The following is a 19,256-nucleotide window of genomic DNA, read 5'->3' on the forward strand; positions in this document are numbered from 1 at the left end:
TCTATGTGCCGCGCTCTGTAGATGTGGATTTGTAAGTCTGCCGTAGATAAAACGCGCTTTTGCACTTCCTAACTGCCATTTTAGTAACTGTCATGCTCAGAATAGAGGGACTCCTGATCTTAACTTTTAGCAGGCAGATTACTGAGACCACGCACATCGCCCAACTGGAGGAGGCAACAGGCTTTCCGTGAGTGAATACTGTGAAAGTTCCTGCAAAACTACCGCTGTTGAGTGGCACCTGAACAACGTGTCAGTGGCCGCTGTGCCTGTTCACTTGCTCTGACGACTTGTTATTGTGTGTCCCATCAAACACCTTTCAGCCGTCTAAACTTCCAAATTTTTGTTTTATTGGGCTAGCAGGTTCGGTGATTATTAGGCCATCCTCAGGCCTACGGACCTGTCAGCAAGTGACGTTTGAAGTGATCGCTGTCTCAAAGATATATTTATTGAAAGCTGCTCCCTATTGTGACTGGACTAGAGTTGGGAACCTTTCTACAGGTCGGTCAGGGGGCCTGAAGATGCCGCAATATATCACCGAAACTGGTAGCCCAATAAAACAACAATTTGGAAATTAAGACGGTTGAAAAGTGTTTGATTTGACGTTCTGTACTGAATAGCGGACGTCCCGCAACCATCTGTGGAAATCTGGAAATACAGAGATTTGTTATTAAGTTGTTCACTGTCATAAATGTTTGCACATGGAATTTCACGTTGTGAGGTCCCAAAACTCGTCCAGTTTCACGTTCCGCGTGACATCAGCAAGAGTCTGTTGATACAGGGTGTTCAAAAATCCAGTGGCGAAACTGACAGATATTACGACGGAACCAACCAGTCGAGTGGCCACTAAAAATTAGTAAGGACGTGTGCGCGAAGGAGCTCAACTAAAACTACCTTCCCCAAACGCCGTTATTCCAAAGCTGACGTATCTTTACGTTCTGATTGAGCCAGTAAACGGCTCTCAGCTCTATAGTGCCAGCTTGACTGTCGGGCAGATAACATGGAGCGCTACACGTTGGAGAGAAAGGAAAGATATGCACTTTGTTACCGATGCAAGCCGCTGGCAGTGGTCGAAGATCTCAGCGAGTGTACCACGAACGTTGCCCTGCAAGAAGATCCCCGCGTTTTGTCCTTTTACTGCGGTCCATGTTCGACTGGGAAGTAGGACTCCTGACAGAATATCGACATATCGGTATTTATTCCAGGAAATATCGACTTATATTGGGGATCCTACTTCCGCAGTGCTTCGATATTTCTATATAGAAATGGCAATATCGAGCGACGATTTGTTATTTTATATTATTTTTTTTCGAAATTTTCGGTAAATATTTGAAATTGTTCATTAAAGACAGAACATAACTTTATTTTTACTTTGTGAAGGAGACTTCCTGCTTTTTGAGCTTTCATCACGTCCAGTCTTTCTCTTTGACTGTGTAAAGGAAGTATAGGTGGCACAAAGAAGAAGTCCGATTGCCATGGGAGGTGGTGATGTGAATGGAATAACAGGATTCCGACGTGAAGAAATAGCATACCAGTTGCAGTAAAAAGCAAACAATTTTTAAACCAACTAGTGTGCTATTTCTTCACATCTTCAAAAATAGCTGCTGGAAACGATGAACATAAATGTAAATGACAAGATAGATCTTTGATGTGGGCTGAGACGCGTGAGGGAAATGCTGACGCCTTCGGCACTCGGCGCTACCAACAAAAACTGCAATGTTTCACATCACCACGCAATTTTGACACTACAGCTGCTACGTCACTGGCATTTGCAGAAATGAAAAAAATAGGGAAGTCGGCATGAAGTGTTCAGAACAAATCCGATATCTGAAGAAACCGAACGACGGAGCCATCGGACACCTTTTATTGGTTCAAATGGCTCTGAGGACTACGGGACTCAACTTCTGAGGGCATTAGTCCTCTAGAACTTAGAACTAGTTAAACCTAACTAACCTAAGGACATCACACACATTCATGCCCGAGGCAGGATTCGAACCTGCGACCGTAGTGGTCTCGCGGTTCCAGACTGCAGCGCCTAGAACCGCACGGCCACTACGGCCGGCCGCACCTTTTATTGTGCCACTTGCAAGCAGTTACCATTGTTAGTGTTATATCCTAGCCAGTAATGCCACCCGAGCCCGCTGCCAAAAGGTTGGCAGCATCAAAGTCCGGACGCCGTCCGCATAAGCAGCGCCAGCGAGACAGGAAATCGCCGCAAGTCTGCGCGCGCCACCGCTGGCTTCTGGCTTCTTAAGCGCTGGAGTCGCGAGCGCTAGGACAGTTCTGTATTCGCCGCTCAGTTGTATACTCGCCACCGAATTGTGTACTTGCTAGTCAGTTGTGTGTTCATCGCAGCAGAGTTGTTGCTTGTCGTCAGCCGTCGCTGACCTAGCCGCTCCGACTCGAACTAAACAGATTTCTGTAGACACGGAGTTCACTACTGTGTTTCTGTATCTTCGTTAATAAAGATAAGTACCGACTTTTATTTAATCAGAGTGTTTGGGTTTTCATCTTTCTGTTCACTGTTCCAGCGGACCGGTCGGCCCGCTATTAAAAGTGTGGCGGTGACTTCGTAAGCCGTTTCTACAGCGAATTGTTTGTCGCTATGAACGCCGCCACAAAAGTTAGCAAAGTGGTTATCGCCAAGCGTGGACGTGCATCCTTTTCCTTTCCGTTCTTGCTCTAAGGGAGATAAGCAAGCTGCTAGCTTGTTGATGTACAGAATATCTAATAATAAATCAGTACTTGAATATACAGCTCTAGAACCGCCAGTATATTTACAATGTACAACCGATATTTCTGTAGGCCGATATTTTACCCATCCCGATATATCGAGGGCCGATAATTGGATTTTTTTAAACATCGATGTATAGTATTCCTGATATTTTTAAAAATATTAGCAGTTCCACTGGGAAATAGCGACACCCTGATGGTATGCAGTCGCATTGCAGGCGGAACCCGGGAGGAGCATACACCCGCCTAGTATTGCTACGCTTTGAGAACAGGCCCGAAACTGGCTACATGAGCACTTACTGCTGAGGGCGGTGTTCACCGTAGTTTGGTAATAGTGGTTCCGTGAACAGCTGCTTCACCATTTTCGTCATACCAGAGTACAGGTTCTGCGGCCAGATGACTATCCACCTCGGCTTGTGTTAGTGCTTCGGTTTCTGCAACAGGCTACCAAAGACCTTCCGTTTCCTGAAGTCGCTCTGTTTACGGATGACGCTAAATGTATTTTGGAAGGCATGTAGCCGGCCGCTGTGACCGAGCGGTTCTAGGCGCTTCAGTCTGGAACAGCGCTGCTGCTACGGTCGCAGGTTCGAATCCTGCCTCGGGCATGGATGTGTGTGATGTCCTTAGGTTTAAGTAGTTCTAAGTCTTGGGGACTGATGACCTCAAATGTTAAGTCCCATAGTGCTTAGAGCCATTTTTGAAGGCATGTACAATGTCATAATTCAAATGTATGAGTGATAGTAAACCAAACAGTTATGGGAGGTCGTCGGACGCAGTAAACATGTGGGCCCGTATAGTGAGCGACTAATTGGTTGGATCCTACATGTTGCCTCTTCGACGCAGTCTACCAATGTAGATATTCTTCTTATGAGATCACTTGCCGACGTAATTGGAAGAGGTATCCGTAAGTATCAGAGCGGGGACGTAATTCAAGCACGATGGGATCCCGGCGCATTTTCCAGGACCAGTACGTGCAGCATTAACCCGTACCGGTGGATCGGCTGGGGATCACCTATACACACGCTCTCCCGGTCGTTGTCGGGTTTATTCACCTTGGAACCGCTACTGAGCGGCCGAGTAACTTCTCTGTTGGCCCCATCAGCTCAAGAGGCTGAGTTCTCACCGTATCAGTTCTCCCACAGAGGAAAAATCCTTGGCAGTACCGGGAATAGAGCCCATGTCCCCTGCTTGGCAGTCAGCCTACCTAACTTTCTTTTTTAAAGCGCCTCCAGCTTCGCTCGCGTAAGCTCTACGACCTGCAGAGATTTTTTTGTTTTTATTTAACCGAATTTTGACGTTGTTCATAAATTGCAACACCTCCTAACCTTTTCACGCCTACTTAGGCCATATATCTTTTTCGAATGTAGTTCTGAGCAAAAAGCGATTCTGATAGTTGGAGTCCAAAGCTTTGTTAACCATGCCTTTTGCGTTGTTGTGGAGCTATTTCCATAGCAACTTTCATGCCATAACAAATACACTCCTGGAAATTGAAATAAGAACACCGTGAATTCATTGTCCCAGGAAGGGGAAACTTTATTGACACATTCCTGGGGTCAGATACATCACATGATCACACTGACAGAACAACAGGTACGTAGACACAGGCAACAGAGCATGCACAATGTCGGCACTAGTACAGTGTATATCCACCTTTCGCAGCAATGCAGGCTGCTATTCTCCCATGGAGACGATCATAGAGATGCTGGATGTAGTCCTGTGGAACGGCTTGCCATGCCATTTCCACCTGGCGCCTCAGTTGGACCAGCGTTCGTGTTGGACGTGCAGACCGCGTGAGACGACGTTTCATCCAGTCCCAAACATGCTCAATGGGGGACAGATCCGGAGATCTTGCTGGCCAGGGTAGTTGACTTACACCTTCTAGAGCACGTTGGGTGGCACGGGATACATGCGGACGTGCATTGTCCTGTTGGAACAGCAAGTTCCCTTGCCGGTCTAGGAATGGTAGAACGATGGGTTCGATGACGGTTTGGATGTACCGTGCACTATTCAGTGTCCCCTCGACGATCACCAGTGGTGTACGGCCAGTGTAGGAGATCGCTCCCCACACCATGATGCCGGGTGTTGGCCCTGTGTGCCTCGGTCGTATGCAGTCCTGATTGTGGCGCTCACCTGCACGGCGCCAAACACGCATACGATCATCATTGGCACCAAGGCAGAAGCGACTCTCATCGCTGAAGACGACACGTCTCCATTCGTCCCTCCATTCACGCCTGTCGCGACACTACTGGAGGCGGGCTGCACGATGTTGGGGCGTGAGCGGAAGACGGCCTAACGGTGTGCGGGACCGTAGCCCAGCTTCATGGAGACGGTTGCGAATGGTCCTCGCCTATACCCCAAGAGCAACAGTGTCCCTAATTTGCTGGGAAGTGGCGGTGCGGTCCCCTACGGCACTGCGTAGGATCCTACGGTCTTGGCGTGCATCCGTGCGTCGCTGCGGTCCGGTCCCAGGTCGACGGGCACGTGCACCTTCCGCCGACCACTGGCGACAACATCGACGTCCTGTGGAGATCTCACGCCCCACGTGTTGAGCAATTCGGCGGTACGTCCACCCGGCCTCCCGCATGCCCACTATACGCCCTCGCTCAAAGTCCGTCAACTGCACATACGGTTCACGTCCACGCTGTCGCGGCATGCTACCAGTGTTAAAGACTGCGATGGAGCTCCGTATGCCACGGCCAACTATCTGACACTGACGGCGGCGGTGCACAAATGCTGCGCAGCTAGCGCCATTCGACGGCCAACACCGCGGTTCCTGGTGTGTCCGCTGTGCCGTGCGTGTGATCATTGCTTGTACAGCCCTCTCGCAGTGTCCGGAGCAAGTATGGTGGGTCTGACACACCGGTGTCAATGTGTTCTTTTTTCCATTTCCAGGAGTGTATTTCTTTATAGTCTATCTAACCGAGAAGTTCAGTTTTAATTTTTTTTAATGTAACGAAAGATTTTCTTAAAAATTTTCATCCTGTGTTTCACTCCCTTTTTGCAAACGGCATTCGCGCAGTGCTAACACCGGTTCCCGTCTGATCACCCAAGTTAAGTGCTGTTGGGCTTGGCTGGCATTTGGATGGGTCACCGTCTGGGCCTGCCGAGTGCTATTGGCAAGCGGGGTGCACTCAGTCCTTCAATTGAGGAGCTACTTCACACAGAAGTAGCGGCTGCGGTCACGAAAACTGACGACGACTCCTCCATACCCGCATCCAGTGACGCCTGTGGGCTGAGGATGATACGGCGGCCGGTCGGTACCGTTGGGCCTTCAAGACCTGTTCGGACGGCGTTACTGTTATTGCACTACCTTAGGAGTTGAGTTTCCAGACACACTGAAACACGTATTTCTTTGATTTCTTACCGAGAAGTCAAATACCAATTGTCGTAGGTGTATACTTAAACTTCTTTAGTAGTTCTTTAGTAATTATTTATTTTCAAAAACACTTTCATCCGCTATTCTACCCCCTTAGTGGTTGAATTTCCAAAAATGCTGGCACACGTATTTTTATTTTCTGACTGGGAAACCAAATACAAGTTTTCGTAGTTCTAGATTCAAAATTCCCTTAATAGTGACATTCTTTCACAAAATCTTTCATCCCCTATTTAAACCCCTCAAGAGTGGAATTTCGGACAATCGCTTCTTAAGCGCTGACTACAGTATGAGATCCACACTCTGTCCAGACTTCACGTCTCTATTCTTCACGGTTTTCAATTGTCGATGATGAGTCAGTGAATCAGTCTGACTCTCTTTGACACCCATAGGGCCTGAACTTCCAAAAACCTGTAAAACATGTATTTTTTCATCTCTAACCCAGAAGCTAAACACCAGTTTTCAAAGATTTTGCTTCAAACACGCTTTCGTAAACCCGTAGGGGCTGCTATTTCCAAAAACAGTGACGTGTGTATGTTTCTTATTTCTAAAAGCCTAATGCTGGTTTTCAAAAATGCTTGCACAATGAAATATTTCCATAAAATCTTTCCTTCTCCAATTTACCGTGTTGAATTTCCAAAAACTGTGAATAGATTTCGAACTGAGAAGCCAAATTTAAATTTCCATAGATTTAGCTTTAAAAATGTTTTCATAATAAAATATTTTCCAGAAAAATCTTATCCCCTATTTCACGCCCTTAGAGATGGAATTTCGAAAAAACCCTTCTTATACGACGACTACAGTATAAGGTCTACACTTTCTCCAGATTTCAAGTTTCTATCCTTTGCGGTTTGGGATGGGCGATGATGAGACAGTGAATCAGGACATTGCCTTTTATGTGTAGATATTTTACATTTTTCGTCCTATCTTTCTTATTTTTCGTCATTATTTGTCAGTGTTTCTGTGCTGGTATTGTACATCTTTCTAATTGCATCGGTGAGAACTTCATTCAGTTTTTTCATTGCGACATTCTGCGCTGGGTTCGTTTTCATTTCATGGAAAAGAAGAGTTCAGTTTAACATCTAGTCGACAACTGAGTCGTTCGACAGGTCGCAAAGCCTCGGATTGGGGAAGGACACGGAAGGAAATCGGTCGTGTGTTTTTCTACATGGTCGGCATTTTCATTACACGATTGAGCAAAAAAACAAGGAAAACCTAAATTAGAATGTCTGGACGATAACTAGTTCATTTTGAGGAGGCGCTGGACTTGAACGTAGGCATCAAGTTCGTTGTTCGTGGATTTACGAAATAATGTAAATTTAAGAATTTTTAGTAGATGGAAGCAATGACATTCATTAACATTAAGGGATCTGCTACACATTTCAGAGAAACGAACTACCACTCTTCCGTTCTATTAACATTTTATGCAGCTTCCAGCTACGCTTCAGCAGGAATGCTGTGTATAGCGCGAAGCCTGTTACGCCGTGTCGCGTAATCTGGGGTCAGCGTGCCGGAACATATGGCATGTTATGCAGTACCTCCGTTGAGTAATAGGCCGTCCCCGCCCTCAGTTGCCGTAACAGGATTCCTTCGGAAAGCGCCACAGCGGGTACCGTATCTGATGTGGGCACCTTTTTCATTTAATTGAGAATGTGCCGAAGGTGGATATCGTGATGTCACGGCCGACTTCCCACCGAATGCGCAGGACCAAGCCGCTTTCTCCCTGTGCGACACTGCACTGCCCGCCAAGTAGCCTCGCCATCGAGAATTTCACGTATTGAAACCCGATCCAAAAATAGCACGCATTCCGATCTGGTATTTTCCCGTTTACTGAAGCAGGAAACATTTTAAAAAGTCTGACTGCTCGCTGCGATGTTTGGAAAGAGCAACAGGCAGCAAGTGATACCTTCCACACTTCTTGGCTGTTTCTTTTCGAGTGGTTGCCAATTTAGTCGTCAGAGGAAAATTGAGAATGAAGAATCTATGAGATTCCTAAACTAACGTGACACAAATCAATGGTAAGACGGTGCAGATGTCAGTTCTTATCGTATCTTGAGATTCTCCTCGGAAATCAAGAGCAAGCAGAAATAATTGTAGGTAGAAGATGACAACAAGCGCATTAATTCGACACAGAACTTGGTAATTACTGGTTGTAGTGGACTGACAAAGCAGCCAGTCCACAGTGACGGGTAGCCGAAAGAAAGGCACGCGTACTCACACACGCCGACTGGCGTGAATTCTGTAACAGGATAAGTATTGAATGCTAATAAGAAAAGTATGGAGCTCCTCGAATACTTATCTTTTATTCTTTGATGAATACATCATTCTTGATGAGACATTTCATATGATAACTTTCAAACTATGTAAGGCTAATGGCGCCTTGCTAGGTCGTAGCCATGGACTTAGCTGAAGGCTATTCTAACTGTCTCTCGGCAAATGAGAGAAAGGCTTCGTAAGTGTAGTCGCTAGCAAAGTCGTCGTACAACTGGGGCGAGTGCTCTTCCGTATCTCGAGACCTGCCTTGTGGTGGCGCTCGGTCTGCGATCACACAGTGGCGACACGCGGGTCCGACATGTACTAAATGGACCGCGGCCGATTTAAGCTACCACCTAGCAAGTGTGGTGTCTGGCGGTGACACCACACTGGTAATGACACTTTTTTTTAAATTTTAGTTTTTGGATACTGAAACTCGTTAACTATAGGTCTATCATTACGGAAGATGTACACTGAAGCGCCAAAGAAACTAGTACAGGTTTGTCTATTCAAATACAGAGATTTGTAAACAGACAGAATACGTCGCTGCATTCGGCAACGCCCATATAAAACAAGTATCTGGCGCAGTTGTTAGATCCACTATTGCTGCTACAATGGCAGGTTATCGAGATTTAAGTGAGTTTGAATGCGATGTTATAGTAGGCGCACGAGCGATGGGGCACTGCAAGAACGGGACGAACGACGACTGAAGAGAATCGTTCTACGTGACAGAAGTGCAGCCCTTCCGCAACTTGCTTCAGATTTCAATGCTGAGTCATCAACAAGTGTCAGCGTGCGAACCATTCAACGAAACATCATCGATATGGGCTTTCGGACCTGAGGGCCCATTCGTGTACCTTTGATGACTGCACGACACAGAGCTTTACACCTCACCTGGGCCCGTCAATACCGACAATGGACTGTTGATGACTGAGAACATGTTTCCTGGTCGGACGAGTCTCGTTTGAAATTGTATCGAGCGGATGGACGTGTACCGGTATGGAGACATTAATCCATGAACTGTGCATGTCAGCAGGAGACTGTTCAAGCTGGGGGAGGCTCTGTGAAGGTGTGGGGCGTGTGCTGTTGGAGTGATATGGGACCCGTGATACGTCTAGATACGAAGAGGTGAGACGTATGTAAGCATCCTGTCTGATCACATACATCCATTCATGTCCGCTGTGCATTCCGACGGACTTAGGCAATTCCAGCAGGACAATGCGACACCCCATCCAAAATTGCTACAGAGTGGCTCCAGCAACACTCCTGTGAGTTTAAATAGCACTAAACTCCCCAGGCATGAACATTACTGATCATATCTGGTATGTCTTGCAACGTGCTGTTCAGAAGAGATCTCCACCCGCTCGTACTCTTACGGATTTATGGACAGCCCTGCAGGATTCATGGTGTCAGTTCCCTCCAGCAGTATTTCAGATATTAGTCAAATCCAAGTCACATCGTGTTGTGCACTTCTACATGCTCGCGGAGGCACTACACGATATTAGGCAGGTGTATCAGTTCCTTTGGCTCTTCAGTGTACCTAGCCCAGGGTGGCCCAGAAATGATGCGACAAAATTCGAGGGTTTGTAGAGGTCGTCTTGAGGAACAAATCGAGGATAGGAACCCGCCTCTGGAGACGTCATCTAACGACACTACAGAGCCCTTGCCACAGGGCCACCCATCAGAAGTGACTCCAAAAATGGTTCAAATGGCTCTGAGCACTATGGGACTTAACATCTGAGGTCATCAGTCCCCTAGAACTTAGAACTACGTATACCTAACTAACCTAAGGACATCACACACATCCATGCCCGAGGCAGGATTCGAACCTGCGACCGTAGCGGTCGCGCGGTTCCGGACTGAAGCGCCTAGAACCGCTCGGCCACTCCGGCCGGCCAGAAGTGACACCGTACGCTGACGTACCGTGGACGCAATCTCTCACAATGTTATTTGTTATTCAGTGATAGCGACTGATTGCGTCGATCGCCAGTGGAGGAAAAGAAACTCGCTGCTGCGTAGAAATGACTTATCGCCTATGAATGCGATGCTCTGTTGCCTCGGTGGATGGCGGTTCCGGACATGGGTTCCATCTGCAGTTTGTTTTCCTACCGGATCCCTCTAAACCTCCAATGTTTTTCGGTAAATAGGAGAAAAATAAACAACAGAAGGAAATCCGCATCCGAAACAATCGTCCACCGAGACAACAGAGCTTCGCATTCGTAGGAGACAAAGCCTGTCTACGTTGCACCGAGCTCCATCTTCTCCACTGATGATTGCGTCAACCAGTCGCGATCACGGTGTTGATAACAAACAACTTTTGAGACGTTACGCGTATGGTCCGTCACCGTACAAAGTCACGTATACTGCCGAGGCAAGAGTCGGCACGCGTAATTTCGACGCTCTGTGGCGTCGTTGGATGACGTTTCTACACACGGATTCCTATCCTCGATTTGTTCCTCAACACACTGTCTACTGCTCCTCGAAGTTTGTCGCAGTATTTCTGGGACACATTCTATAATACAGCACCGTTACCTCTCCTGTTCACGAACATGTCGTGCCACGTTATTCTCATTTACGAATATCTTCAAAGTATATTCTTAAAGAAAGTAATAAATGTTGCAATGTGTCTGCAAGACTTCGAAGAATTTGTACTAGTTTTTCCTCTCAAGAATTTTTTATTTAAATAAAAAGAACTTACAATGAAAAACTAACACAAATACTTGAAATTCAAACAGTGTACTGTTGTTCCCTTCTTTGTGACCATGTCTCATTTCATGTCTGCGAGATGTATTCCATTTATTTTCAAATTTTCCACTGAATTTTTAAACCATATTCTTACAATTCTGATTTAAACCAAAGGGGCGATCAAAAAGTTTGCGTTCGAAGGTTTTGTCGGTGCTTATATAGCCACACCGGAGTCGATCTACGTTGCATATACGCTGCAGCAACGCCCTAAAGCAGAAGCCTTTTCATTGCTCCTTGTAACTGCATGCGCTGGGAAACTAGTAAGGATTTTAATTTCGCACAACACATGTCACAAACATTGAACCCCTCCAGGAAGCAAGTACGAAGATAAGTCGAATAGTAAGCCTCTCTGATTTTAGCTTTGTGAAATACACCAACACATTTAGGGGAAATGTGGCCAGTAATCTATGTAGCGTACACCAAGTGATATGAGTAAACATCATTATTTAAAAATTAGTCGAGAATCGTATTAAATAAAAACACAGAAACTATCGTTTTCAATATGCAAAGTGGAGGTGGCGTATTTATGTCTTGGTTTGGACTTGGATGTGTTAAAAGTAATTCATTGTCAGAGTGTTCAACCTAGGTGAAGACATGAATGATAAACACATGATCATTTGTATGTTGGATGGACTTCTAGTGAATACTGGAATGATGTTATGTAAAACTGAAATAAAATTACAACGAACAAAGAATTTAAATAGCGAGTTGTAAGGTACCCATCAATTGCAGATAAGAGAGCATTTAACTTTATTTCCAGTTTTGCTATTTCATATACGTGAAATGAATGTATCGGTTCTGCAGTACATACGGAGTAAGCAGCGAGTGACAGGTTCCCATGCTGGCTGGCAGAGACGGTTGGCCACGTGGCGCTTTCAGAGCCAGTGGGACGAGGTGCCGATGCAGAAATTGCTCGCGCCGTCAACAAAGAGATACGTAGGAAAAGCACAGTTATTCTGGTGTCAATCAAGTAATTGTTATTAGTAAGTATTTGACAACAAATGTTGCCTTTTTGCCATTCAGACATTAGGGGGAGTCTACAGTTCAAAACTACTTTCAGTAATTTTACAGTGCCAAGAAACGTCGATGTTAAATAAATAAATGAATAACTTGGGCATAAACGCAAATGTACGATCTTATCCGAGCTACATAGACCGTAAACTCTAGCACATTCGATTGGGCGCCGTAGTCGGCGGTCGACAGGGTGCCTTCCGATCTAGTTATGCTTCGTACCGTTAATAGTTGCCTTATAACCAGCATGAACAAGTTCATTTTACGGTGTTTCTTAAATAAACTCACTATAATGGCATCCCGTGTAAAAATTATTTGCACAAAAAAAGCTCCTTCCCACTTTATTACGTAAAACACACACAGTAGTACTTCACTTTCATAATCCGACGGCGCTGCTGCGGCTCTGCGACGGGACATAAAACTACTAGAGCATCTCCACATAACAGGTTGGATGAGTTCCTACGTGGTCCGGCCGGTGTGGCCGAGCGGTTCTAGGCACCACGGTCTGGAACCGCGCGACCGCTACGGTCGTAGGTTCGAATCCTGCCTCGGGCATGGATGTGTGGATGTCCTTAGGTTAAATAGGTTTAAGTAGTTCTAAATTCTAGGTAACTGATGACCTCAGAAATTAAGTCCCATAGTGCTCAGAGTCATTTGAACCAGTTCCTACGTGGCGGCTCACTAAGTCAGTTCAAGGACGGACTGGCTTAATTATTACAAAACTCGGATGGGAAAACATGGCCACCTACGCTGTACATCCGTTATACCACCATCTATGGACTCACCGGGTAAACGGAGACATTTCTGGCGGTTTAGAACGAGTGTGGAGTTCTTGCAGTATTCACCTAGGACGGTTATGGCCTGTGAAATCCATCCGCTACACAAAATACAGGCTGCAAATGAAGACGACTAACATACCTGTGGCGAAGCGCCCACTTCTTGGCGAAAGGAAGACGAGTTCAAAATGGTTCAAATGGCTCTGAGCACTATGGGACTTAATTTCTGTGGTCATCAGTCCCCTAGAACTTAGAACTACTTAAACCTAACTAACCTAAGGACATCACACACATCCATGCCCGAGGCAGGATTCGAACCTGCGACCGTAGCAGTCCCGCGGTTCCGGACTGCGCGCCTAGAACCACTAGACCACCGCGGCCGGTGGAAGATTAGTGTTTAACATCCCATTGATACAAAGATCGTTACATGTGGAGCACAAGATAAGACTATGTCAAGGATAGGAAAGGAAATCGGCCGTACTCAGTCAAAGAAACTGTCACTGAAACTGCGTGGACCGATTTGGAAAAACCACAGAAAACTTTACTTAAGACGGTCGGACATGGACTTGAACTGCCGTCCTACCGAATGCAAGTCCAGTGTGCTAACCACTCCGCCGTCTCGCTCAGTCCCACCCCTTCGGCTTACTTGTAGGAAGAGTTTGCAGCTATCAAGAGGCTTTGGGTCCAACCGATATTCAGGCCATCCTACTACAAGAATGAAGCACAAATTACGCACAATTAAAAACGACCTAGGTCTTAGACAGACTATTAATTATGTACGCTTTGTGGTGATTTCCGGCTATCTTCTTTTTATTCCTCTTGCACCTTTGTCCCACTTCGGCGCAAGGTCGGAATGGTTATTAATGGATTTGGCACATTTAATGTAAGGGACGGCGGGGTTGTCTTCCTGTAGCCACCCTGTTACCCACTGGAACCAGTAGTGCGTGTAGTGTTAGTCATTTGAAAATGAACGAAAGATTTCTCACTATTTGCGAATAGTGTGAATGATGCGTGAATTTGGTACCAGCCAGTTATTTACCTAGTGTCATGGCTAAAACTCGAACCGTGGTTGGCTGGCACCCAGACCCTTGTCGTTCAGCCGCCGTGCGAATTCAGTCTTGGGGTCACGTATCTTCTCGGCCCGGAAGAATTAACACGTACGGCTATCCGATGCTCTCCCGGTATACATAATTAATGCAGCTTGAGAAGTCTGCTGTCATGAGAGGCAGCCTTGCCGTCGAGCACAAAAAAGAACCTGGCATATGACCAGCACTGTTGGAATTCTGTAACCAACAACCATTGACGATCCGTCTCTAGTCTGGAAAAATTAAACGGAGTCAGCAAAGATCATATAAAAATAATAATTCTACTAACAGTACCAAATTTACGTGACATTTTAATTGTTAAATTGATATTGGGAGATTCTATTTGTGTGCGTGCCTGCGTATGTGTGCGTATGCGTGCGAGCGTGTGCACGCGCGCTTTTGTGTGTGTGGATTGTTACGCATAGGATTCAGATTCAGGATCATGAGTTATTTCTCAGGGTTACTTTCCGGTCCAATGTTCCATCCCAGCCCCTGCTTACATTCTGAATAAAAAGCATCGACAATGGTGGCCGAAGATGTCCAATATAGGGAGCCACCTTCGTTCTGCCAATGGCCTTGTCAAACAGTGAGGAGGATCGGTCAAAGTTTCAGAGCAAGCTCTTGCCGTTGGGGTGGGAAACTACCGCTGAAAGGCGGAAGGAGCTGCAATGATGAGGGGCTTGAGGCGCAGAAAGCAATGGGAACCACTGCAAGAAGCCTGTAATTGAAAGTGTCATTATGATTTTCAATGGCAAAAGATTCCGGATTAATCCCCCATTTAAATCTCTGGAGGTGGTCTACCAACGGGGAGGTAACAAAAGAAGGAAAACAAAGTATCCAACGAAGGGGTAACATTCTATGATTCTGTGTGTGGATTGTCAAACTTGAACGTGGTAGGGAAACTAGAAAATCTGAAAAAGGAACTGGTGTGGCTAAATTTAAATAAAGTGCTTGTCGGTGAACTCAAACGGAAAAAACGATTAGGACTTTTGGCCAGATGAATGTAAGGGCCAAATCAACAGCGGCAGAAATTTGTATAACGGGAGTAGGATTCATTATGAGCAACACGGTAGGGCAGGCAGTGAGTTATTGTGAACAGTTCAGTGACCAGGTTGTTCTTATCATAATCGATAGTGGAGCAACGCCAACAACAATAACTCACCTATACATGGCAACATCGCAAGCTGTAGATGAAGAGGTAGAGAAAGTATACGAGAATATTGGACAGGTAATTCAGTGTGTAATGGGACATGACACTCTTATAACCGTTGGTGCTTGGAACGCGATAGCAGGCGAAGAAAAAGTCATGGACTTGATAGTAGAATGATGAGAGAGGAGAAAGAGTAAGTGAGTTCTGTAATAAATTTCAGTTTTTACAGCGAATATGCTTAAAAATCGTTTACTTGGAAAAGGCTGGGAGACACGGCAAAATTCCAACTGGATTACGTCATAGTTGCGAAATAAATTATTGGTTTGTAAGACGTACCAAGAAACAGATGTACGCTCGGATCACAATTTAATAATGATAAAGAGTATGCTGGAGTTTAAGAGAAACGTCAGTGTGAAAGGAAAGAGGAATAATGAAGTACTGAAAGATGATGACACTCAAACCTACAGATGTCAGACACTCAGATCGGTAGCAAACGTTGTATGTCGATAGAGTATCAACCAAAACTCCGATTGGGTTCATCAGTGAGTTTACCCACTATCCACCAGTGAAGGTGAGAATTACAAAAACTTGGAGAACACAATTGATTGCATGTGAGGGACTGAAGCTTAAGAAGATTAATGTATTGTTGCAGATTAATCTCTGCCGAAGAATGTGGAACAGCATCGGATATTTTAGGGATCATATGCTTATACAGTCTGAAGAAATGAAGAAGGGTTTGACAAATGGAGGTTGTGTTTGCTGGAATCATGTGAATTGTGATTTTGTCTTATGATAGGTTATTTTGTACGTGCAGATCACGAAGAACTCTAGCGTCTCTGTGGGGACCGTAAGACCCCAGTACTAGCAGAAGATTCTCTCCACTGATTTGTTGCACTAACCCCTCTTACAGAAATGTCCTGAACACTTCTTTGGTAATTTTTCCAGGGGAGTGAGAGTGGATGATTAAATTTGGTGCTGGGAACATGGACTGGCGTGTATGGGTACTCAAAGAATGAGGCTCTTGATGGACAACAAACAACTTTGGAGCAAGTTTGCCCATCTGTGAAAGCAATGGGACAATTGTGTACGTGTGGGTTGTGGCGTCAACGGACTGTATAACCGACACAATAACTTTAGAACTTCTAGTTGTAAGATTGCGGTCCACAGACACCTCCTTGTTGAATCGGCGTTGTAGATACTTACGTCTGCGGAGGCTGTCATGAATGCACGATTCGCTTGCTGCTAGTTCTCTACCGTATTCTAGATACATCGTTCCTACTGTACATTTCCACTGTAACAAAAGATTAGACTTTACGGCTTACAATATTGTTTTTACGGTTCCAGCTCAAGACCCAACTGTCACAGGCGTCAAATCTAATTGGTGTCTACATCGTGTACACATCGAGCTTTCTGGTGGCGGTGTTTGAAGATCTCCACCACAAACATTCTAATATGCTTGTACTTCTCCTTGGTAGACATTAACTATCCACTTTCCCACTGCCGTTTCCATCCATACAAAATACACCAGACATGACATCTAGTGCGAAATCAGTTTTTCATTGGAGTGCAAATGTTTGGGTTAGATTCGGTTGCTAAGCCGATATTTTAGCATTTCGATTTCCTCGTTTCTTGAGTAAAACTCTAATCTTTTCTCCTTCTGTGGTATTTCGTCGTTTCCATCCCTTGAGGACCCTTCTGGCGACGATATCGAAGACGCCGACTGTAATCCATTCACTTGGTCACAAACAAAAAGATTCCGCTCCATCTGGTGTGCGCTAGTCGGTATCTAATGTTTCCTCTGCTGTGACGTTCTACGCATTCCACTGATCACTTACGTCCAGTGGGAATGCTGCAAACTTTCTCTCACCTTCAGGTATTTCCGGTGTACGTTCACAACAGTCGCTATGCAACATCACGAGTGGCGTGTGTTCTGTCGCACATGTCCGACAGAACACCACACCTATATACCGGGTGTTGCAAAAAGGTACGGCCAAACTTTCAGGAAACATTCCTCACACGCATATAAAGAAAAGATGTTATGTGGACGTGTGTCCGGAAACGTTTAATTTCCATGTTAGAGCTCATTTTAGTTTCGTCAGTATGTACTGTACTTCCTCGATTCACCGCCAGTTGGCCCAATTGAAGGAAGGTAATGTTGACTTCGGTGCTTGTGTTGACATGCGACTCATTGCTCTACGGTACCAGCATCAAGCACATCAGTACGTAGCATCAACAGGTTAGTGTTCATCACGAACGTGGTTGTGCAGTCAGTGCGATGTTTACAAATGCGGAGTTGGCAGATGCCCATTTGATGTATGGATTAGCACGGGACAATAGCCGTGGCGCGGTACGTTTTTATCGAGACAGATTTCCAGAACGAAGGTGTCCCGACAGGAAGACGTTCGAAGAAATTAATCGGCGTCTTAGGGAGCACGGAACATTCCAGCCTATGACTCGCTACTGGGGAAGACCAGAATGACGAGGACACCCGCAATGGACGAGGTAATTCCTCTTGTAGTTGACGATAACCTTAATGTCAGCGTCAGAGAAGTTGCTGCTGTACAAGGTAACGTTGACTACGTCACTGTATGGAGAGTGCTACGGGAGAACCAGTTGTTTCCGTACCATGTACAGCGTGTGCAGGCACTATCAGCAGCTGATTGGCCTCCACGGGTACTCTTCTGCGAATGGTTCATCCAATAATGTGTCAATCCTCATTTCAGTGCAAATGTTCTCTTTACGGATGAGGCTTCATTCCAACGTGATAAAATTGTAAATTTTCACAATCAACGTGTGTGGGCTGACGAGAATCCGCACGCAATTGTGCAATCACGTCATCAACACAGATTTTCTGTGAACGTTTGGGCAAGCATTGTTGGTGATGTCTTGATTGGGCCCCATGTTCTTCCACTTATGCTCAATGGAGCACGTTATCATGATTTCATATGGGATACTCTACCTGTGCTGCTAGAACATGTGCCCTTACAAGTACGACACAACATGTGGTTCATGCTCGATGGAGCTCCTGCACATTTCAGTCGAAGTGTTCGTACGCTTCTCAACAACAGATTCGGTGACCGATGGATTGGTAGAGGCGGACCAAATCCATGGCATCCACGCTCTCCTGACCTCAACCCTCTTGACTTTCATTTATGGGGGCATTTGAAAGCTCTTGTCTACGCAACCCCGGTACCAAATGTAGAGACTCTTCGTCCTTGTATTGTGGACGGCTGTGATACAATACGCCATTCTCAAGGGCTGCATCAGCGCATCAGGGATTCCATGCGACTGAGGGTGGATGCATGTATCCTCGCTAACGGAGGACATTTTGAAAATTTCCTGTAACAAAGTGTTTGAAGTCACGCTGGTACGTTCTGTTCCTGTGTGTTTCCATTCCATTGAAACGTCCCCTTAGAAAAATTTATACAAGACTGTGCTTAAACTGACACACAATATTTTGTTAGCGCAACGCCATCTGACTTTCAATAATTCCCTACAAAAGAATGGCCCTGACTAACATTAAACTATACCTTTCACGAATCACTTACCTCACAAAAATCTTCGCTGCTCAAGCTACTGCAATACAGCGAGCGCCACTACTGCCAGCTAAATAAAAGATTCAAACTATGGAAGGCACTAACTACTTATAGGGATAGTTAGCAAATGAAAGATATTAGTAGAGAACAAACAATGTATTTACCTTGATATCATCATATATAAATATAGCAGTTCATGACAAATTTCAAAACTCCGCCATCTCTCTCCCCACATCCACCACTGCTGGCGGCTCACCTCCAACTGCGCAACGCTACGCGCTGTTCACAGCCAGCTGCCTAACACTGCAATGGCGAGTATTACAACAATGCAAACTAGCCACAGACTGCACACAGCACAGCCAGTGATTTTCATACAGAGGTGGCGTTACCAATAAAAAAACCTAAACAGCCTACTTACATAGCCCCCATGCTCCCCACAAAAATTTTTACAAATTGGATTGGGCAGTGGCCAATACAGACTTGAAAAAAATTTTTCATAATTACAATAACAAAGAAATCAAATGCACACACTTATCGATACAATGTTGGTCAAAAGCTAAAAATTTCTCACAGTCCATAAAGACAGTCCAGATTGTT

The sequence above is a fragment of the Schistocerca americana genome, chromosome 2, assembly GCF_021461395.2.
Source record: "Schistocerca americana isolate TAMUIC-IGC-003095 chromosome 2, iqSchAmer2.1, whole genome shotgun sequence".
Taxonomy (NCBI): Eukaryota; Metazoa; Arthropoda; class Insecta; order Orthoptera; family Acrididae; genus Schistocerca; species Schistocerca americana.